An 11,713-nucleotide genomic window follows, 5' to 3' on the forward strand; every position below is an offset into this window, starting at 1 on the left:
TTACATACATTATTGTTTTCTGATCTTCTAACCTTATAAAGAAGAAATTATTTCTATTATGTGTAGATTAAATAATTGAATCTATTTAGATTCAGCAGTTTGCTTTGTGCATTTGTGATATTGTTATTGATAATAAGAAATACACATTTGGTCTTCTTCCCTGTCCTATTTCTGGCACAGAACTCCAAAATAAAGCTGTCTTTTGTTATGCTAATGGGGTAAATATGGAAGATAGTTGCCAGTGGAGCCAACCACATGAGTTGCGATATTCAGTTGCAAACTCTAGGTCGACAAAGGATCCCTTGCACAGGACCTAGCCCTCTGTATCTCTTACATTGCCAATTGATTCATATCCTTTGATATCATTTGTAATAAATTGATAATATAACAAATACATTTATTTCCTTAGTTATGTAAACTATTCTAGCAAATTAATACAACTCAAGGAGAGGATTGTGGGAACCTCTGATTTATAACTATTGGATTACAAGCATAAATAATAACCTGGTCTTGTGATTAGCATCTAAAATGAAGAACAGTCTCATGGGACTGAGTCCTCAGCCTGTGGAATCTGATGCTATGGCTGGGTAGATAGTATCAGAACTAAGTTGAACTGTAAAACAATTCCCTGCTGATGTAGGAGACTTATTTGGCAGTGTGGCAAAAATCACCCTCATATTGTAATTGAAATCAGAATCTTTTTAAGTATAATTTTTATATTTAGAATCAGCCAGCTAAACTCAGTTTAGATTAGTCTAATTTTGTTGACAACATTCAGAACATCATAGTCAGGAGTCAGTCCAACATATGCCTTTTTCTCTCCATCAGGTCTGATCAGGTTGTTGACCTTGGCCATATTAATGTCATAGAGCTCCTTCACAGCCTGTTTGATTTGGTGCTTGTTGTTCTTGACAGCTACAATGAACACAAGTGTATTGTTGTCTTCTATCTTTCTAATGGCTGACTCAGTAGTCAGGGATACCTTGATGATGGCATAGTGGCCAAGTTTGTTTCTCATGGGGTGCTCTTCCAAGGAAAATTAAGTTGTCTTTGAAATTTCAGTGATGTGCAGATCTTGTGTGTGTGTGCGTGTGTGTGTGTAGGTATAGGTGCCTTTTAACATTGCTTTCTTTGTCTTCAAAGCCTTTGCTTTGGCTTTGGGAGAGGCAATGGCTTTCTTCTTCACTTTCAGCGCTATCTTTATGAAAAGTGGAGTCAGAATCTTTAGCATCATGCTGGGAAAGTTGCAAAGCAATGTTGAGTTACTGTAAAGCAGGGGTCAGGATCCTATGTCTCGCGAGCCAGATGTGGCTCTTTTGATGGCTGCATCTGGCTCACAGACAAATCTTTAACAAAAAAAATAATAACGTTAAAAATATAAAACATTCTCATGTATTACAATCCATTCATTTTCTACCTCTCATGTTCATGGTTGCGGGTGGCTGAAGCCAATCACAGCTGTCCTCTGGGACAACACCAAATTTTTATTGAATAATGCGTAACATACACAGGTCATTGTATGGCTCTCACGGAATTACATTTTAAAATATGTGGTGTTCATGGCTCTCTCAGCCAAAAAGTTTCCCAACTCCTGCTGTAAAGCTTCTTTCAGAAATAAAAGAAGGTCACTAGGATTAGTTGACTAGAAAAGTCAGGACAAACTCAACTCTTCTGCCTTTTTAAGAGAGTTATTAAACAGATAAAACAAAGAATATAATAGGCTTATATTTCTTAATTTCAAGCTGTCAGATACTTTAATTAGCCTAGGGAAGTTGATTTTTTCCAGTGTTGTCTAAAAGTGCTGCCCTCCTGAACAGGGTCCAGAAGGGAACAATTAAGCTATGCTGCTCAGAAAAGCATCACTAATACTTGAGATTCTTAAATAAGATAAAAAACATATTTTTTTAGTCACTGGCCTACCCCAGAAATAAAAAAAAACCTGAGCTGTTGCTTCACATAGCTTCTTAGATGGATTTCAAGACAATTATATTGATTGAAAAGTCAACCTCAAAAGTTATATACTATGATTTCATTTATATAACATTCTTATAATGATAAAATTATAGAAATTAAAAAATAGATTAGTGGTTTTCAGGAATTAAAAGGGAAATGAGAGTGGTAGGGAAATAAATATGAATACAAAATGAAAGTGTCCCTATATCCTTATATAAATTTAATCACAGGAATTTACACATGTGGCAAAGTGCGTAGGACTAAGTGCGTGCGCGCGCACACACACACATACACACACACACACTTGAATGCATATAAAACTGGTGAGATCTAAATAAGCTCATGGATGCCAATTTCAGAATGGACATTTGTTTCTGTCTAATATTCTGTATTAACAAAGACACAGTCATGCATCACTTACTTGACAGGGATACATCCTAAGAAATACATGACTAAGCAATTAAGTCATTGTGCAAATATCATAGAGTGAACTTACACACAGCTAGGGGTCTAGCTTACCACAACTAGGCTATACAGTATAGCCTATTGATTCTTTTTTTTTTTTTAATAAATTTTTATTAATGGTAATGGGATGACATTAATAAATCAGGGTACATACATTCAAAGAAAACATGTCTAGGTTATTTTGGCATTAAATTAGGTTGCATACCCCTCGCCCAAAGTCAGATTGTCCTCCGCCACCCTCTATCTAGTTTTCTGTGCCCCTCCCCCTCCCCCTAACTCTCTCCCTCCCTCCCTCCCATGTCCACCCTCCCCCCACCCCTGGTAACCACCACACTCTTGTCCATGTCTCCCAGTCTCATTTTTATGTTCCACCAATGTATGGAATCATGTAGCTCTTGTTTTTTTCTGATTTACTTATTTCACTCCTTATAATGTTATCAAGATCCCACCATTTTGCTGTAAATGATCTGATGTCATCATTTCTTATGGCTGAGTAGTATTCCATAGTGTATATGTGCCACATCTTCTTTATCCAGTCTTCTATTGAAGGGCTTTTTGGTTGTTTCCATGTCTTGACCACTGTGAACAGTGCTGCAATGAACATGGGACTACATGTGTCTTCACGTATCAATGTTTCTGAGGTTTTGGGGTATATACACAGTAGAGGGATTGCTGGGTATAAGGTAGTTCTATTTGCAGTTTTTTGAGGAACCACCATACTTTCCTCCATAATGGTTGTACTACTTTACAGTCCCACCAACAGTGAATGAGGGTTCCTTTTTCTCCACAGCCTCTCCAACATTTGCTATTACCCATCTTGTTGATAATAGCTAATCTACCAGGAGTGAGGTGGTATCTCATTGTAGTTTTGATTTGCATTTCTCTAATAACTAATGAAGCTGAGCATCTTTTCATATATCTGTTGGCCATTTGTATCTCTTCCTGGGAGAAGTGTTTGTTCATGTCTTCTTCCCATTTTTTTATTGGATTGTTTGTTTGTTTGTTGTTGAGTTTTATGAGTTCTTTGTAAATTTTGAATATTAGGCCCTTATCTGAGCTGTTGTTTGAAAATATCATTTCCCATTTAGTTGGCTGTCTGTTTATTTTTATATCAGTTTCTCTTGCTGAGCAAAAACATTTTATTCTGATGTAGTCCCATTCATTTATCTTTGCCTTCACTTCTCTTGCCATTGGACTCAAGTTCATAAAATGTTCTTTAAAACCCAGGTCCATGATTTTAGTACCTATGTCTTCTTCTATGTACTTTATTGTTTCAGGTCTTATATTTAGGTCTTTGATGCATTTTGAATTAATTTTAGTACACGGGGACAGGCTGTAGTCGAGTTTCATTCTTTTGCATGTGGCTTTCCAGTTTTCCCAACACCATTTGTTGAAGAGGCTTTCTTTTCTCCATTGTGTGTTGTTGGCCCCTTTATCAAAGATTATTGGACCATATATATGTGGTTTTATTTCTGGACTTTCTATTCTGTTCCATTGGTCTGAGTGTCTATTTTTCTGCCAATACCATGCTGTTTTGATTATCGTGGCCCTATAATATAGTTTAAAGTCAGGTATTGTAATGCCCCCAGCTTCATTCTTTTTCCTTAGGATTGTTTTGGCTATTCGGGGTTTTTTATAGTTCCATATAAATCTGATGATTTTTTGTTCCATTTCTTTAAAAAATGTCATAGGAATTTTGATGGGAATTGCATTAAATTTGTATATTGCTTTGGGTAATATGGCCATTTTAATTATATTTATTCTTCCTATCCAAGAACAAGAAATATTTTTCCATCTCATTGTATCTTTTTCGATTTCCCTTAACAATGCTTTGTAATTTTTATTATATAGGTCCTTTACATTCTTTGTTATGTTTATTCCTAGGTATTTTATTTTTTTTGTTGCAATCGTGAAGGGGATTTTTTTTTGAGTTCGTTTTCTAATACTTCATTGTTGGCATATAGAAAGGCTATGGACTTTTGTATGTTAATTTTGTATCCTGCGACCTTACTGTATTGGTTTATTGTTTCTAATAATCTTTTTGTGGAGTCCTTCGGGTTTTCGATGTATAGGATCATATCATCAGCAAAAAGTGATAGCTTTACTTCTTCTTTTCCAATATGGATGCCTTTTATTTCTTTGTCTTGTCTGATTGCTCTGGCCAGAACTTCTAGCACCACGTTGAATAAGAGTGGAGAGAGTGGACAACCCTGTCTTGTTCCTGATTTAAGGTAGAAAGTCCTCAGTTTTATGCCGTTTAATAAGATGTTGGCTGTTGTTTTATCATATATGGCCTTTATCATGTTGAGATATTTTCCTTCTATACCCATTTTGTTGAGAGTCTTAAACATAAAATTGTGTAGTATTTTATCAAAAGCCTTTTCTGCATCTATTGATAAGATCATGTGGTTTTTGTTCTTTGTTTTGTTGATATGGTGTATTACGTTAACCATTTTGCGTATGTTGAACCATCCTTGAGATTCTGGGATGAATCCCACTTGATCATGATGTATTATTTTTTTAAAATGTTGTTGTATTCGATTTGCCAGTATTTTGTTTAGTATTTTAGCATCTGTATTCATTAGAGATATTGGTCTGTAGTTTTCTTTCTTTGTGCCATCCTTGCCAGGTTTTGGTATGAGGGTTATGTTGGCCTCATAGAATGTGTTTGGAAGTATTGCTTCTTCTTCAATTTTTTGGAAGACTTTGAGTAGAATAGGAACCAAGTCTTCTTTGAATGTTTGATAGAATTCACTAGTATGGGCCTGGACTTTTATTTTTGGGGAGGTTTTTAATAGTTTTTTCTATTTCCTCCCTGCTGATTGGTCTGTTTAGGCTTTCTGCTTCTTCATGACTCAGTCTAGGAAGGTTGTATTGTTCTAGGAATTTATCCATTTCTTCAAGATTGTTGTATTTGGTGGCATATAATTTTTCATAGTATTCTACAATAATTCTTTATATATCTATGATGTCTGTGGTGATCTCTCCTCTTTCATTTTGGATTTTATTTATTTGAGTCCTGTGTCTTTTTTCCTTGGTGAGTCTTGCCAAGGGTTTGTCAATTTTGTTGATCTTTTCAAAGAACCAGCTCCTTCTTTTATTGATTTTTTCTATAGTTTTTCTGTTCTCTATTTCATTTATTTCTGCTCTGATTTTTATTATCTCCTTTCTTCGGCTGGTTTTGGGTTGTCTTTGTTCTTCTTTTTCTAGTTCCTTAAGGTGTGAAGTTAAGTGGTTTACTTCAGCTCTCTCTTGTTTGTTCATATAGGCCTGAAGTGATATGAACTTTCCTCTTATTACTGCTTTTGCTGCATCCCAGAGATTCTGATATGTCGTATTTTCATTTTCATTTGTCTGTATATATCTTTTGATCTCTGCGCTTATTTCTTCTTTGACCCATTCATTTTTTAGAAGTATGTTGTTTAGTTTCCACATTTTTTGGGTTTTTCCCCCTCTTTTTTGCAGTTGAATTCTAGTTTCAAGGCTTTAGGATCAGAAAATATGCTTGGTAGAATTTCAATTTTTCTAAATTTGCTGATATTGTCTTTGTGGCCCAACATATGGTCAATTCTTGAGAATGTTCCATGTACACTAGAGAAAAATGTATACTCTGTCGCTTTGGGATGAAGTGTCCTGTAGATGTCTATCATATCCAGGTGTTCTAGTATTTTGTTTAAGGCCACTATATCTTTATTGATTCTCTGTTTGGATGACTGATCTAGAGCCGTCAGCGGTGTATTGAGGTCTCCAAGTATGATTGTATTTTTGTTAGTTTTTGTTTTAAGGTCAATAAGTAGCTGTCTTATATATTTTGGTGCTCCTTGGTTTGGTGCATATATATTAAGGATTGTTATGTCTTCTTGATTCAACTTCCCCTTAATCATTATGAAATGACCATTTTTGTCTCTGAGTTCTTTTTCTGTCTTGTAGTCGGCATTAGTAGATATGAGTATTGCTACACCTGCTTTTTTTTGGGTGTTGTTTGCTTGGAGTATTGTTTTCCAGCCTTTCACTTTGAATTTGTTTTTATCCTTGTTGCTTAGATGTGTTTCTTGTAGGCAGCATATAGTTGGATTTTCTTTTTTAATCCATTCTGCTACTCTGTGTCTTTTTATTGGTGAGTTTAATCCATTTACATTTAGTGTAATTATTGACAATTGTGGGTTCCCTACTGCCATTTTATAAATTGCTTTCTGTTAGTTTTGTATCTAGTTTGATTCTTCTCTTTTGTTTTTCTATCATTTGTTTTTGTTTGTTTGTGTTCCATACTTCTTTCTCTGTTGCTACCTTTTTTAAGTCAAGTGTTTTTGTGGTGTTTTTTTTAAGGGTGGTTACCATTAAGTAATGTAAAGGGTACCTACCATATTCATTGTAGTACCCTATCTTATAAGTATTTCTGCACTTCATCGTCCTTTGCTACTGTTAATCTCCATCCTCTCCCCCCTTTTTTTCCTTTGTTGTCACAGTTTAAGTTTGGTTTCATTGTGTTCTTGGTGGAGCTGTTACTTGTGGTGTTGTTTTCTTTTGTTCTTTGAATCTGGTTGGAAAACCCCTTTTAGTATTTCCTGGAGTGAGGGCTTTCTGTTGATAAATTCTCTCATCTTTTCTGTATTTGTGAATGTTTTTATATCTCCTTCATACTTGAAGGATAGCTTTGATGGGTATAGTATTCTTGGCTGAAAGTTCCTCTCTTTCAGGGCTTTAAATATTGGGGTCCACTCTCTTCTAGCTTGCAGAGTTTCTGCTGAGAAATCTGATGATAATCTAATAGGCCTTCCTTTATATGTTGTACTCTTCTTTTCCCTGGCTGCCTTGAGAATTTTTTCTTTGTCATTGGTTTGTGTCATCTTCATTATGATGTGCCTTGGAGTGGGTTTGTTGGGGTTAAGAAAACTCGGTGTTTTGTTTGCTTCTTGAATTTGAGGCTTTAGTTCCTTCCACAGGCTTGGGAAGTTCTCGTCTATTATTTGTTTGAGTATATTCTCCATTCCATTTTCTTTCTCTTCTCCCTCTGATATACCTATTATTCTTATGTTATTCTTTCTGATGGAGTCAGACAATTCCTGTAGGGCTTTCTCGTTTTTTATAATTTTTGAGTCTCTTTCTTCTTCTCTCTGTTGTGCCTCAAGTTGTTTGTCTTCTATTTCACTAATCCTATATTCAATCTGGGCTGTTCTGTTAGCTAAGCTTGTTACCTCGTTTTTCAGCTCGTGAATTGAGTTTTTCATTTCTGTTTGATTTGTTTTTATAGTTTCAATTTCTTTGGTAATATATTCTTTGTGTTCATTGAGTTGTTTTCTGATCTCCCTATATTGCCTTTCTGTGTTTTCTTGTATATCTCTGAGTATTTTTAAGATTTCTATTTCAAATTCTCTGTCATTTAGCTCCAAGGCTTTCAACATGTTAAGTCTTTTCTCCATAGATTTTTCCATATCTATTTGTGTTACCTCTCTTTCTTTTGTATCCATAATATTCTATTTCCTCTTTCTTATCGGCATCTGAGGGTGGTCTTGTTGATAACACTAATTAGAACTAATAAAGAGTAAAAAGTAAAAAAAAAAAAAAAAAGGTAAAACACCCCACAAAAAAACAGTAATAATTTATTATTTCCCCCTTTTTTCTTTCTTCTCTTTCCCTCCTCTCCCCTCCTCAGGGAAATATCGTGTCTATAATGGAGGGCCTGATTTGGGGTGAAGAGTTCAAGGGGCAAAAAAAAAAAGGGAGTAGGGACCTATTAAATGCAAAAAAAAAAAAAAAGGAAGAAAATCTTAGACAAGCATAAGATGATTTGCTTGTAAGTGATGGTCAACTAAGAGATATAATGAGAGGGATAAGAGGGAACCAGAAAAAAGGACCAAAAAGGAATAATAATGAAGAGAAAAATAAAAATAAGTAAAAATCTGTTGTATTAAGTGGAGCGAAGACTAAATACAATGGAGACCTTGGCTTGGGAGGACCCAAAATGCCACAAAAATAAACAAACAAGAAAAAAATAAAAACAAAAGCAAATAAGAAAAATAAAGCCAAAAAAAGCCTTGAGTCCCAAATTAACTAATTTGTTTGTGATTGAGGATTAAATGGGAGGAAAGTAAAATGAGAGAAGAAAAAACGAATAGAAAGGAAAAAATAAGAAAAAGAGAAAAACGAAGGAAGAAATAAAAAAGGAAAAGAAAAAAAAACAAAATAAAGCAAAACAAACAAACAAAAAAAAACAAAAGAGGAGAGAGTGAGAGTTAAGTGTTTTGGAGTATAACCTTAAAGGAGGGTGAGGATGAAGAAGAGAAATAAAATGTAACACTCATGGGTAGTGTAGTTCAAGAAAAGGGAAGCATAAGATGGGCAGAGAATAGAAGGACCGAGGTGGAGGAAATAAAGGCAATAAGATAGAAGAAACAAACAACAACAACAAAAAAATTAGTGGAACAAGTTGTAAAGTCTGTGGATTTTTCTTGATTTTGAGAGGTTAACTTCTTCCTTTTTCTTTTCTCTCCCTCTTCCTGGTCGGTGACTCTGTACCCCAGGCTCTGCCCCTGTGTCACACCCAGGCAGGGATTTGCAGTTGATGGGATTCTATGGCAATGTCATATAATTGGCTTTAGTCTTGCTGGTAGTCAAGGCCTGTTGGAGTTTGCAGGGTCCAACGATGAGAAAGTTTGCTTTCCTAGATTCTCTCTCCTAGTCCCCCCTTTCTGAATTAGCAGCCTGGTGATCCAGCTTTAAGGCTGCAACTGCTACTGCCTGGGGAGCAAGAGGCTCAAAGAGCTGGGAAATCCCCACTCTGTCCGCACTCAGTGCAAGGCTTTGGGAAAGGCTCTGGTAGTCAGGGCCTCCAGTGTAATCAGGCGGGGGTGGGAGTCAATTGTTGTCAAGGTGACTGTTCAGTGCCTATCATTCAGTTGGACCTCTCAACCCAGGCTTTCCACACTTTGTAGCCTGTTTTTGCTGGGAAGAAGAGGCACTAGTCTCTGCTTGCGACTAGTGTAGTATAGATCTTATTATCTGCCAAGTCCTTCTTGTTAGCGTTTATCCCTGAATATGGAGGCTCTATCAATCAGAAGTTGCCCCCGCCCCTTTAGCGAGAGGCACTAAAAAATATCACGCCTCTTGTCTTGGGTCGCTGAACTGAGAGAGATCTTATCAATTAGAACCGAGGGTGCACAGATTTCATGGGTTAAGCTAATTTCAGTGATTGGGTCGCAGCTGTGTTCCCGAAGGTATTTTAGGCTGCCTGCACGCGCCCCTCCCCCAACGCTTGATTGTTAGCTTGAATGGTTGGGTGAGGTGCCCCGCCCACGGAGAGAATCTCCCAAGTAGAAGACCACCCTGGTGCCTCTCCCGCTCGCCCTGCCGCTGGTGGCTGGATCGCACCAGGTGCAGGATAGTGGGGCACCCTGGGTGTGCGGGCCAGTAGGGCGCTCTGGGCGCGTGGAATGCCCAGGGCACGCACGTGAATGGGGTGCTCCGGGCACAGGTGGCTGGCGACTCTCACTCGCAGTGCGGGGGCCGCTGGGAACGTTCGCGGTGCTCGCTCTGCAACCGTACCGGGCACGAGCCCACGGCTGCTCGCGTTGGCTCGCGGCGGCTCGCGGCGGCGGCTCGTGGCGGCGGCTCGTGGCAGTTGCTCACGGCTCCCAAGTGTGGGCTGACTCACCACAGGCGCACAACCTCGCGGCTTGAATGAATGTCCCTGCGGTAGCTTCCTCCACACCCTCGTCTCTCAGATTCAAGTGATAACAGTTCTTTTGCTATCAGTTTGTGTGGAACTCCGGAATGCTCCGAGGATAAATTTTTCTGTTTCTAGTTGATAAATTTGTTGTGATTTAGGGGAGAGCTGTCGGACACGCTGCTCACGGCGCCATTTCCGTGACGTCCGCCTATTGATTCTAAGCTATAAACTTGTACAATATGTTTAGCAAAAGCAGTTTTCCATGTTGAAAAAAAAGGCTAAACCCAACTAGGATGTTGAATTTACTTCTTACTGTGGGTAGTTTATTCAGGAATTGTTATTTATTACTGTTGGTCAGGTGGATTTGTGAATATGATATATATCTTTGCTCACTCATAGTTTGTATTGGGTGTGGGGGACAGGCTGAGAGCAGAGAAAGGAGAGCAGAGAAAGGCCACATGGAGGATAGGAAAAGCAGCCAAGATGGCTGAGTGCTGAAGGAGAAGCCAATTTGTGCAGAGAGAAGGAGATGGGGAACAGAGGTGAATAAGGCTGGTGAGATAGAAAATTCTGATTCTAGGAAACTCGGATAAGTCAGTGGCTTTGGGAGCCCTGAATGGAAAAGGAAGTATTTTCCCACTGTGTGTATTTCTTGCCCACCAGGTGCAAGCTAGGATAAAGACGATGGCCCACCAGTTCTTGGCTCCGTTGTTTCATTACCATCTGTCCGAATCCAATGCGAACCTGCATGGACCAGGTGGCTGTGATGGTGGCCACGGCTACTGGCTTTACAATTACATAATGTGAAAGTGAGTAGTATGTCTGAAAGTGCAGTTTAAGAATCGCTGGAAACTCTAGAAAAACTGATTATGAAAAAAATTACTTGCTAGTATTGACTTGGCATTCTTATGGATAAATGTCCTTTCAAGCATCTGTGTCCAGAATAAAGAGGTTTGACACATATTGAATTTGAGGTCAATAGGTGATAGAAATTTTTCAGCTCCGTTATAAACTTATGGGATAACTATTGTACATGCAATCTGTCATTGAGTCAAACATTGTTATAGGTCACATGACACACTGCTATTCTATAGTTATTGAAGCTTGTTTGAAGTTTAAATATAGGCATCATATTTTAAATAGATAATTATAAGTAATCATATAATAAGAAGAGTATAACGATGTTTGAGAAATGGCGGCATGAGAGATACTCCCAATCTCTACCCTTGAAATTTCAACAAATACAACAACTAAACACAGAGAAAAAAAATCCTAGGAGTACCCGAAATTTACACACAACAGACAAAGGTATGATTGGGTGAAAAAGTGGCTGAATATATAAGATGGAGGACTGGGCATTTTGCTTTCCGAACTGATTTGAGGTAGGGGCACTTTTGTTTGGAGCTAGGTGAAGAGGACTGAACTAGTGGGGATGGAGATGAGTTAGGGTGGGCACCCAAACAATGGAAAGAACACACTGGCTCTGCCTGACATCTCAAACACTGGGCACTCACACGGGTGGTGGGATCCACCTAAAATTATCAGCACAGGGTGCTATCATGGGCCGGCACCAGCATCTTTGTGCCTTCCCAGCTCCACGATCACCACACCGGTGCTGCGCTAACAGCT

The 11,713-nt window shown here is 38.1% G+C and overlaps 1 pseudogene; it reads right to left on the reverse strand.

The window, feature by feature from the left end:
• Window positions 1-745: 745 nt before the first annotated feature.
• LOC136322424 (large ribosomal subunit protein uL23-like) lies at window positions 746-1,234 on the reverse strand (annotated as a pseudogene).
• Window positions 1,235-11,713: the final 10,479 nt, after the last annotated feature.

Source organism: Saccopteryx bilineata, chromosome 2, assembly GCF_036850765.1.
Source record: "Saccopteryx bilineata isolate mSacBil1 chromosome 2, mSacBil1_pri_phased_curated, whole genome shotgun sequence".
NCBI classification, from domain to species: Eukaryota; Metazoa; Chordata; class Mammalia; order Chiroptera; family Emballonuridae; genus Saccopteryx; species Saccopteryx bilineata.